The sequence below is a fragment of the Camellia sinensis genome, chromosome 3 (genome assembly GCF_055761805.1).
Source record: "Camellia sinensis isolate YWXY chromosome 3, ASM5576180v1, whole genome shotgun sequence".
Taxonomy (NCBI): domain Eukaryota; kingdom Viridiplantae; phylum Streptophyta; class Magnoliopsida; order Ericales; family Theaceae; genus Camellia; species Camellia sinensis.
Genome location: NC_138963.1, coordinates 107,300,973 through 107,312,816, shown reverse-complemented (window position 1 = coordinate 107,312,816; position 11,844 = coordinate 107,300,973).

Sequence of the window (11,844 nt, the reverse complement as noted above, 5' to 3'; positions counted from 1 at the left end):
TTATTACTGTTGCTTTAATTTGGTGTTATGGGTGAATAGATGTGTAGATACCCTATTTTTGACCGCCTTTATGACTTGGATGTCATCGCTTGCACACTCAATAATGAGTGTATATGCTTGTCAAGTGCTCGAAGTCCTCAGCAGAATGCCACAGATTTGAGCCTTTCAAACCCTACATTCCTATTGCCTTGTTTTTGGATCAAAACCTTGGATTTTCAAGCCTGCAACCTCTTGTGGCTTACTGGTCACTACTATGGGCTGCCGGCCATTGCTTTTGGTTGCCGGCCACTGATGTGGCTTGCCAGCCACCAATGTGTTTTGCAGATATTTTTCTACCAGCTGTGCCAGCTGTTGGTACAGATGCATGCACCTTCCTACATATGTATGTATAGATATTTCTGAAGGAGTTGCTTGGTTTTCTATATATAGGAGGCATTCCCTTTTATTTTTAAGGTTGGATTTTTTTAGTCTCTCTCTCTCTATAATTTTCTCTCTTTCTTGAAATTTCTTAGCTTTTTACAAGCTTTTGCCTCTATACACTAAACCAAACCTCTTCATCTTTAAGCTGAGGTACCTTTGAGCCTTATTTGAGCTCTTGAGGGTTTGTTTGTCTTGATTTGTTGCCTAGAATTGGTTCTCCTCTTTAAGAGGTATAAAAGCTTTGCTTCTCTACTTGCTTTATTTACTCTTTTTCTTACTATTTTTCATTTGTTTTTGGGTTGTACAAACTCTGTATTTTTGGGCTAAAATTTGGGTTTTATGGCCAATAAAGGTTGAGGGGTGGTTCACCCTTTACACCTTACTCTCAAGGCCTTTACTCTTGTGTTTCCCACCTTTACACTAGCTTTTCTTGAGCTTTAAACACTGATTTTTAGTAGCTAAAATCTTGGTTTGAAATCCAAAATTAGAGGGGTTAACCTCCCCTTCTTGTGTTTTGCTTACTAGTCTAGTATGATCTATGTTTTAGCTTATTGTCCTAGCTATTTTTATCTTAATTTCAGCATGTTTTAGGACTTATTTAGCACTATTTTAGAACTGTTTTTAATTATTCATTGCATTTGAGCCTTATATTGCATGCTTATAGTGTAATTGTCCTCATAAGTTTGGTGTTTTAGGCCTTAGACACAACCTTATTTGGGTTGATTGCATTTATTTAGTATTTTTCTTACTTGTTATCACCTTTAATCACCTCTGCAACATCCCTCATTTCTTGGCTTTTTCTTTGCTTTGAAAGTGGTTTCAAATTATTTTTAAACATGAGATTGAGGTGTCATGCTTAATGGTTTAATCCATTTGGGGGTTCATTACCAATGGTATGATGTCTCTTTCATGCCCAAAGCAACACTTGGTTTGAGCTCTCTTTCCATTAGAGGACTTAAATTCACTTGCGGACTTAATTGATTAAAGAATTGAGAGGTAATTAAAATGGAGTAATAAAATTGGTGAATAAAAAAGAGCAAGATAATAATTTTGTTTGGGTTCAACCAAACGTTAATTGAACCCTTGAGTCATGAGTCATTTCATACTCATTAGTGATGAAAACGGTTCACGATTTATTGTCAACTATTTCCCTTAATCTTTCATAATAGGGAGGTGGTTTTGAGAGTCTTGTTTTGTTGCATTCATCAAACTTGCACACTTGATTCATAAGCCATCATGCAATGAAATTGCATCCATTGGTCGTTTGCGAATCAAATTTACTACTCATTTGAGCTGTTCAAATGATAATGAGGGATAAATTATGTAAACAAACTCTTAAGAATACCCTATCTCTACTCTGTTTTCTCTTTGTTATAGCAGGACAATCTAGTCATCAGTGACCGGCATGCCACCTTTTGTAGCCGGTAGGCCATCATTAGTGGACGATAGGTCCTCTGCCGGCCACTTGTGCAAAATCTGGCAGTGTACTTTTGAAGTAGAACAGAGTTGGTCTGGAGGTGGAAAATAGTGCAAGTGTTCTACCGTGTAACAGAGGCATTCAGCAGCAGAAATAGTGGCTTTTTTGGGTAGAAAGTCCGTGCATGCATGAGCATTCCTCGTTTCCCGAAGACGAGTAATGCTACATTCTAAACGTTTTATGCAGTTACACTAAAGTATTGCTTTATGGAATCACGGTTTTTCCTTTATTTTCTGAATTGACAACTTTAATGGTTGAACTTTATGGAATGAATTACTCTCTTTGTTCGTTATACTGATGTGGATGTATGTATGGGTGTCGTCATTTTTGTCATTGTTATTTTTAAATGTGCTTATTTTACAAGTTGACAATTGATGTGTGTGTTGTGTGCATTGTAGGCTTCAAGAATTGAGAAATGTGGTATAGTCAATCTAGTAACCATTGAAATAATGATGATGACATAATCAAAATTATTGAAGAACACGAAGACCTACAAAACAACATAATCGTTGAAGTAGCACAACATACAATGGAATATTAAGTGAAGTACATAGAAAAGACCCCATGTCGATCTTCCATTTTGACCGGTTATACATGGATTCAAGAATTATTTGATGGGCACTTAGGCAAGTGTGAACAAAAGTTGCATATGTTATGTATTTCAAACGTTGTATGATACATTAAGAAGGGACTTCGATTTATGGGTACCTACAAGTCCCCATGGATTACACATTGAAGAAAGTGTTGCCATGTTCATCCATACCTTGGATGGCTACACTAACCGAAACATTCAGGAATGGTTTCAATACTTGGGAGAAACTGTGTCTCGACATTTCCATGTAGTGTTGGATGCAATGAAGTTGTTCACAGATGACCATTGTAAGCCCACAAGAGATCAAAATAATAAGCATTCATATTTGCGGTCAAAAGGCAAATACGCACCGTTCAAGGTGAGTATTTCAGTTGCCATTACTAGTTTATTTTTGTAATGCGGTGTTCGTGAAACATGTGTATTGTACTGAATTTTGATAGCATTGTATTGGTGCGTTGGATGGAACTCACATACAAGCCATGTTGCCTACCCATGAAACAGGCACATATTATGGTTGCAAAGCGTATCCAACCCAAAACATACTGGTAGTATGCGACTTCAACATGTACTTCATTTTCATCTCTTGTGGTTGGAAATGAAGCATGCATAATAGTCGCATCTTCAAGGAAATAATTGAAGACGAACATGTATCGTTCTCGTACCCATAGGGAGGTAACACATTTTAAATTGAGTACTAGTTGGGGTTTCTGTCATATGTACATAAAAGTGTTCTTGAACAAATATAGGTAAATATTATCTTGTGGATGCGGGATATCCAAACAAAAAGTGGTATTTGACACCATTCAAAGGGTTTTGGTATCACTAAGCATAGTTCCAGGGAACATGGATGACCCGATAACCCAAGAGAATTGTTTAATGAGGTGCGCGCGTCATTGTGGAGGGTGGTGGAAAGGACTTTTGGAGTGTGAAAATCGCACTGGAAGTTCCTGAAAAACATGCTGGACTATGATTTTGCGTCGGTGAATGTGCCATTGCTTGGTGCATCAATGGCATTAAATAATTTCATCTGTAGACACGAGATAGCTGCTAACACCCTGCAGACACCCCATTTTTGACCAACCTTAAGACTCAGACGTCACTGATTGAGCACTCGATGATATTGCATATTGTGCTCGTTCAGAAGTTTCAGAGTCTCGGCTGCGAGCCTTGCCTCTGGACTTTCGGACTCTTTTGTGCCTTGCCTCGGTTTGCGAACCAGGGTCTGTTTTCTCTTTCCGAAGGGAGGGAAAGGTCTCGTAGATCATCTCTCAGTGGCCGTAGGCTACATTTCGTGGTCATAGGCCATTTTTCCCGTTTGGGGCCCGATTTTCAGTTTTTTGGAGCCGACGGCCGTGTGCCTCGGTTCGGGACCGCCTAACCACCTCCGTTAGCTCCAATTTTTTGTGTGCACCTTATTTCCTTCTTTTTGGGGAACACTGTGGCCCAAGAGACCAACTTCGTGGTCGAATGCCACCTCCGATGCTTAACAGCCCATTTTTCGGGGCCTCGGGCCGCGCGTTTCGGTCCCCGAACCTCCGTTTTGCATCCGTTTTGGTTCATTTTTGGTGGAGACCTTATTTTCATTGTTAGAAAGCTTGTAGGAGGGTGGAAGGCCAGTAATTGTTTTGAAAAGCCAGTTTTATTTCTTCATCGCTCTCCGTCGCCCGTTTTTCTCACTAGAAAGCTAATGTTGACCACCCTTAGGCCATTTTTTCTAGCCCTAAACCACATATTTGTGTTGTACACACCTGGAAGACCACCAATATTGATAGGCCGGCCAGTAATTGTCTCTGACCCTTTTGAACCCCTCTAAAAAGTTGGCTTTTCTCTCTCCTGGTTCACATTTTCTGGGTTTTGACCACATAGTTGTGTTGTGCACACATGGGAGGCCACCTTTTTGAGGTGGCCGGCCAGCAATCTTCATTGACCTTTTTGACCCCTGGCCGGCCGGCCACCTGAACCTCTTGAACCTAGCCGACCATTCTTCTCTCTCCTGGTACATTATAGCTGTGCCAGCTGTTTTGCACAAAGCCCCTGCCCGAGGGTCTGCACTTATGGGGGGGAAATTTGAATTCATTTTCCCCTCCTTTTCCTCCACTCCTCCCTCTATAAAACCAGACCCCCCAGCTCCATTTTTGAGGGTTACAAATTCTTGTTTAGAGCCTTGCTTACATCTCTCCCTCTCCCTCTCTTCCAAGCCTCAAAACCCTAAAAGTCTTGCACCATTTACACACCAACCCATAGCTCCACACATCCACACTCCATTCCAGCCATTTGAAGTTGATTTCTAGAGGCTAGGAGCTCCTCTTCTTGGCCCAAAGGCTGCTGGTTCATTGCTCTTCAAGGGTAAACACACTTTTTCCCTAAACTAGTCTTTTCTTGCTTCATTTATAAGCCTTTCTTGCAAGAATTTTTGGGCTCTGACTCAAACTGTAAATAGTCATATTTTGTGCTCATCTCCATGTTTGATTAAGGGTCTTTCTCTGTTTGAGGTCTCCTCCTCACCCTTTGTGTTTAAACTCTCTTTTAGGCCTATTTTTGCATGATATTTTACGCTTATTTGTGAGCTATTTCGGACTTGGTCATAAACTGTGAAATGTCTTATTTTGAGCCCCTTTTCAACTTTGTTGAAGGGCTCTCCTCTGTTTGAGGCCAGCAGCTATCACTTGTCTCTTTATCCCTCTTTTAGGCATTTTTCTTGCATGATATTTTAGGCCTACTTGTGATTATTTTCGAAGCTTGACATAAACTGTAAAGTGCCTTATTTTGAGCCTCTCTTCAACTTTATTGAAGGACTCTTCACTGTTTGATACCAGCTGCTGTCCCTTGTCTCTATTCTCTCTTTTAGGGCCTTTTTTGCATGATAGATTAGCCCTACTTGTGTTTGTTTTTGAGAGTTGTCATAAACTGAAAAATATCTTTTTTTAATCTCATCTTCAATTTTGTTTAAGGTTCCATTTTTTTTTGAGGTCATATGCTTCCTTGTATGCTTGATTGTCTCCTATTTTGAGTCTTAGACCTAAGCCCTTGTTGCATGCTTTGTTTGGCCTTCTAGCCACTAAAATCCAGTAGATTTTCAGTGGCTAAGACACTGTTTTAAGCTTCCAAATCAGAGGGGGGTGACCCCTCTCACCTTGACTTGTTTGGTGGTCATTTTGGCCTTTCAAAGAGACCCTATCTTGCATGCTTTGGAGTCACTTTCTAGGGTCAATTTGGTGAGTTTTGGGACTACTATAATTGATTTTCATAGTTTTTTATGCCATGCCAAATGTCTATCTTGTATGTGCCTAATAACTCCTTGCATGGCCCTCTAAAGGAGCTCCTCATTTTTGCACATGTTGGCTACATTTCAGTGATTATTTGGTCATGTTTTGGAATGTTTTATTTACTGATTTTTGCTGGTTTGGTGAGATTCCATATGCTTCATACACATGTCATGTAAACCATGTTTGTTAGTCAAAATTGCATGCTACTTTGGCCCATCTTGCTAGCACCTTTTGGCCATGCTTCGAACTAAGAAAGTTTATTTTTTGGGACTTCCTTGACTCTGTCTTCATGCTTCATGATCAAATAATGCATGCTTTGTATAGCTATAGGTCATTGCGTATGCCTAGTTTTGAGTTTCGGGGTTCATCTCGTGCTTCGGGTGCCATATTGCCATGTTTCGGGGCTGTTTAGCATCATATTTTAGTGCTGGAATTTGCATGTTTGTATGACATATTTTGTGCCTTGCCATGCTTTGTTAGAGCGGCATTTGTGCCTTAGGATCGGTCCTCGATTTGCGTGCATGTGTGCACGCATCTCGAGTGTCTCATTTTTCATCTTATGGCCACTAATGTGAGTGTGGCTAAGGTCCATTCATGTTGGTGTAAGTCCATTATGCATTGTGTATGCCATTTTAATTCATAGCATTGCGTATGCTAGGTTGTATGTTAGAGCATCGTGTATGTCATGTTACATCGCGCATTGTGTATGCCATTTCATAGCATTGTGTATGCTAGGTTGCATGTTAGAATTGCATTCATGCATGTCATGCATATTGCATTGTGTTTGGGTTAGGAGTTAGCCCGAGCACGGGAAACGAGGGACGTTTCGTATTTCGAGTGACGGAACGTGTCTCAATTCCCAGTCACTGACACTCCGAATTATCCATGATGGAGTCTCGGTCTTGTTGTGTTTATGTGTGCATTCATTTCATATTAAGTCGTGCAAATCGACTCCTCGGCCATCATGCATCGATATGCGTGATTGGTGGCACGAGGATCGAGGACTACACTCCCTGAAGAGTAGTCAAGCATACATATGTGAAAATACATTGCCATGCCCCTTTCCTGCTCTCTATTGCAGCAAATCAGAAATCAGCAGCTTTCAAAAGCCTTGCACAGCATTCCGGCATCAATTGCAAACAGAGGCTAATTGGGGCATCGCGATGGATTTCCGTGCCAAGCAACCCGAACGTGCATCATTCATCATCCAGAGCAGAGTCGAGGCAATCCCTAGCTTGCATGCTAGTTTACTACTTTCCTAGTTTAATTTGTTAATTAATTAGGATTTTATATTTATTCAGACTGTATTGTTCATTTGGGACTGTATATTTATTCGGACCCTCTGCGCGAGGGCAATATTGTAATAAGTGTGCGTGTGTATGATGTATGTCTTCCAACCCCATGTCTTTCTCCCTTTTATTTACCTGCTTATGATGGTTAGATTAGGACATATTTCAATTAGCATACAGTATGATAGCATGTTTGCATCTATTCATCTGTTTTGCATGTCCCGGGCTCTGCGCATCATACTAACTGTATTTGTATTTCAATTCCAAATTGAATACTTGTTAGCTATAGCATTCCATATGCCATCTTTAGAATAGCCGAGCCTGCTATAGTTGCATTTTTGTATGTGTTGCATTAGGCATTTCTGTATATTTAAGATCATGCATGGATTTCTAACATAGCTTCTGTTTTGGCTAGGAATACTCGGTAAGTTTTTATGCTTTAGCATCCTTGCATGCGTGTGAGTGACTGCCATGATAGCATGCTTACCATGAGGCTATCTGCTTATGTGATATATTTGCCAGAATGCATGCGGGTGAAGGTTGGGTTATTTGGATTGGAACAATTCATCAACTGTGAGTTTTAAGCGCACTAGATAGTGGCAAAATCATATTTTCTAAAGCTCACCCGGGGGTGGCAAATCCACGTCTTAGCTTACTTGCGGGTAGCACCATCAAACCATTTTCAAAATAAACAAACATGAAATGTTTTGTTCCAATTCAGGCAATCCAGTCTATACTTGTATGCTGTGCGCATCACATAGTAAATCTAGGCTAACAACCGGAATAAGAACGCGTAATGTTTTCAAAACTAGATATCATGGTTAGTAGAGGCCGATCTTTGATCGGGCGAGCGGGGGTGCTCACGAAGTGACCTTCCCCAATCGTACCCAAGTTCCCGAGCCGAGGCAACTTTGGTGATGACGGACACGTGGCCTTAGGCAACGAGTCAGGGTTTCCTAAATTTCCCAAAAATAAAATATTTAGGTGGCGACTCTGTATCTGGTAAAGCAGTCCATGTTTGACACTTCTTTCAAAAGAATCTGTTTTTTCAAAACGATTTGCCGGATTTGGACTCTTTGGTTCAGATTAAGAACCGTGACAATTTGAGAGTCCGAACTGTAGTGAGCCTAAATGAGCAGAACGGGACTCATCCTCCCGGGGCGTTCGGGGACGTCTACACACCCACAACGAACATGTCGGATGTTCATCAGTTCCGGATAACATGCCCGCCGTTGGAGATGGAGGAGAAAATCTGGACGATGGCCTCATGGTTGGAGATACGGATGTGGATATGAGGAGAGTTTGCGTTTGCATCCGTGACCATTTATTTTATATACACAATCAAGGACTATTGTGAAATCGTTGTTTTTAATTCGAAATTTGTTGTACGATGTCATAATTTGACCCACGTAGCATGACTTTTAATTATGGACGCAAATTTGTTGCAAAAACTGTAAGAATCGTTACGGACTTAAATTATGGGAAACGATATTGTTCTATGTTTTTATATTACTTTGTAATTCGTAATTTTTATAAGTAAAAGTCATATTTCGGAGGGAATTACGATTTGCATGTAAATTCATAAATTTTAGAATGAAAAGTTAAGTTTCTTAAAAATTTGAAAATGTTTGTAATTCGTAAATTTTATATCTGTAAGTCAGGTTTCTTAGACATTTGTAATTTACTTTAACTCGTAAATTTAAGAATTAAAAGTTAAATTTAATACAAAGTTGTATTTTTTTTATATTCGTAATTTGTATAATTCAAAGTCAACTTTTTTCAAATTTGAACCTAATGCAAAGTTCAAAAGTTGATGCAAAGTCAAATTTCTTACAAAAATAGTAATTATTTTTTTTTTAATCTAGTTTGCAATTTCTATACTGAAAATTTGGAATTTTTTTTTTTGGCTACTTGTAAATTATTTGCATTTGTCATTTTTAAACATTAACAGTCAAATTTCTAACAAGTTGCCAATTTAATAATTTAATTTGTAATTTTTAAACATTAAAAGTAAAATTTCTTACAAATTTGTCATTAATTGTAATTCATAATTTCTATAATTAAAAGTCAAAGTTCTAGGAAATTTGACTAATAATTTTATTTTCATTTGTAATTTATGTAAGAACAATTGAAATTTGCTACAATTTTGTAATTTTCCTAATTCCTAAATTTTATATTTAAAATTCAAATGTTGCCCAAATTTGTAATTTATTTTAATTCATAGTTTTAGAATTAAAAGTCAAATTTGTTAGAAATTTGTCATTTTTTAAATTCTTATTTTACAATTACAAGTAAATTAGCTTACAAATAAATAATGCTATATGCACCAATTCATATACCAATTAATGTACTGACAGATGGTTAGTAATAATTTTAAAAATTTTGGGTATTTATAATTTGTATAATTAGTGAGGTCAGTAATAATTTCATAAGGTATGTTGGTATACTAGTTAGTATACCAATTACATACAAATTTGTAAATTTACTTTTAATTCCTAATATATAGATTGTGAATTTCTTACAAACAAATATTTGTATAATAATAAATTGTACAAGTAGCCGTTGGAAGTGTCCTCACTGGCAATTCAGCAATAACAATTATTATTATTATTATTATATATTTTTGTCTTTTGTCTTTAGGGGTACTTTGATCATTTGGTATCACATCATCATTTCAAACACATTTTCTACTATAATAATCCAACAAAAAAATTCACCCCATCTTTCCAAACATAAAAACTAAAATAGCCAAATAGGCAAATAGCCAAAAAGCCTAAAAAATAGTCACTTCCCAAACACCCACTTATATAAATATACCATCCCTGCTTTATTCATTTAAAGAAACACATTTACACACTTATATATAAAAAAAAAAGAAGTAAGATTGATAAATTTATTACTGTATCAATATTTATCAAATCAGTTAATCACTTACTCTCTTTCACTATCACACTTGCATACATGCACACTCTTTCACTTATTCATTCAAAAAAGTAAATTCATATACGTACATATAGAAAATAGTTTTCTCAGTGATAAATTTATCACTGACACAAATTTCTTCAAACATTGGTTTACAAGCAATTGACAGAGAGAATAAGAAAAAGAGGTGTGATCTGAAAAATCTCTGTATCTTTCATCATTATCATTATCATCATCATCACCATCATCATCATCATCATCATCATCATCTTACAAATTCAAAACAAAACCAAAAAAATAAAATAAAATAAAATGCTAAAAACCAAACCCAAACAAAATCAAATTAAAAAGCAAAAAATCTCTAACCGAGAAGATTTTTTAGATCTCTTGATGATTGTTGATGTTTTTCTAGAGGATCTTTGATGATAGAGTATAAATTGGTGATGGTGGAGTGTAGATCAGAAAAGTTAAAATGTAGATCAGAGATATAAAGTGTAGTCGCAGAAGATAGAGTGTAGATCAATGATAGTGGTGGTAGATTGATGACGATAGAGAATGAAGAGGAATTTGTATCATTTCAAATCCCTATTCTTATCAAAGAGAAAGGAACGAGAAAAACTAAAATATTCCTACTCGAACAATAAGTCCCTAAACCCACTACATACCAGACCATCGGGTGGCTCGCCTAAATGCCAAGTATTTCTTCGCCACCAACTTGATGTTATCGTCACCTGCAAGATAAAGTGTAGATTGACAATGATAAAGTGTAGATCGAAGATAGTAAAGTGTAGAACTACGATAGTGAAGGTGGTTGGTGACTGGTGGTAGTGGCAGCCAGTGGCGGTGGTACCGATGACGGCCGACAGTGGATGGTGGCAGTAGGTATGGTGACGGTGTGTGATGATGGTGTAAGTTTCAGAAATTGTTGAGAGATGAAAGATGAAAAAGAGAAAGAGAGAGAAAAAGAATAAGTGAGAAAGAGAGTTGAGAGAAAACAAAAAGATCTGGAAAATATTAGGGAGAAGAGAAGAGAAGAGATTTAATGAGGATAATATGAATAGTTGAAGAGTTATTAATATTAATACATTTAAAAGGTTAATAAAATTTAATAATAATTAAGTTCACGTTACGGGACTGTTTGTAAAAAACCCTAAATTATTCCTAAAAAAATGTTGTGTAGGCTTATTAATGGATTTAAACCGTCACCTAACGTAGTTACGTTGTATTTGATTGGGGGATTTAGAGAGGAATTTGGAAAAGGAAAGGAAAAATGTATGAAATTAGGTGAAATGTAAGTATATTTTATTCATATTTCACATTTCACATTTCACAGAGAGAATAAGAAAAAGAAGTGCGATATGAAAAATCTCTGTATCTTTCATCATTATCATCATCATCATCATCTTACAAATTCAAAACAAAACCCCAAAAAAAAAAATGCTAAAAACCAACCCAAACAAAACCAAATTAAAAAGCAAAAAATCTCTAACCGGGAAGATTTGTTAGATCCCAGATGATTGTCGAAGTTGTTCTAGAGGATCATTGATGATAAAATATAAATTGGTGATGGTGGAGTGTAGATTGGAAAAGAAAAATTGTAGATCAGAGATATAAAGCGTAGTCAGAGAAGATAGAGTGTAGATCGATGATGGTGGTGGTAGATCGATAAAGGTGGTAGGATATCGGCGACGGTGGTTGTAGATTGACAATGATAAAGTGTAGATCGGAGATAGTAGAGTGTAGATTTACGATAGTGAAAGCGGTTGGTGATCGGTGGGAGTGGTGACGACGATGACTGGCTATGGATAGTGGCAGTAGATGTGGTGATGGTGTGTGGTGGTGATGGTGTAAGTTTTAAAAATGGTTGAGACATGAAAG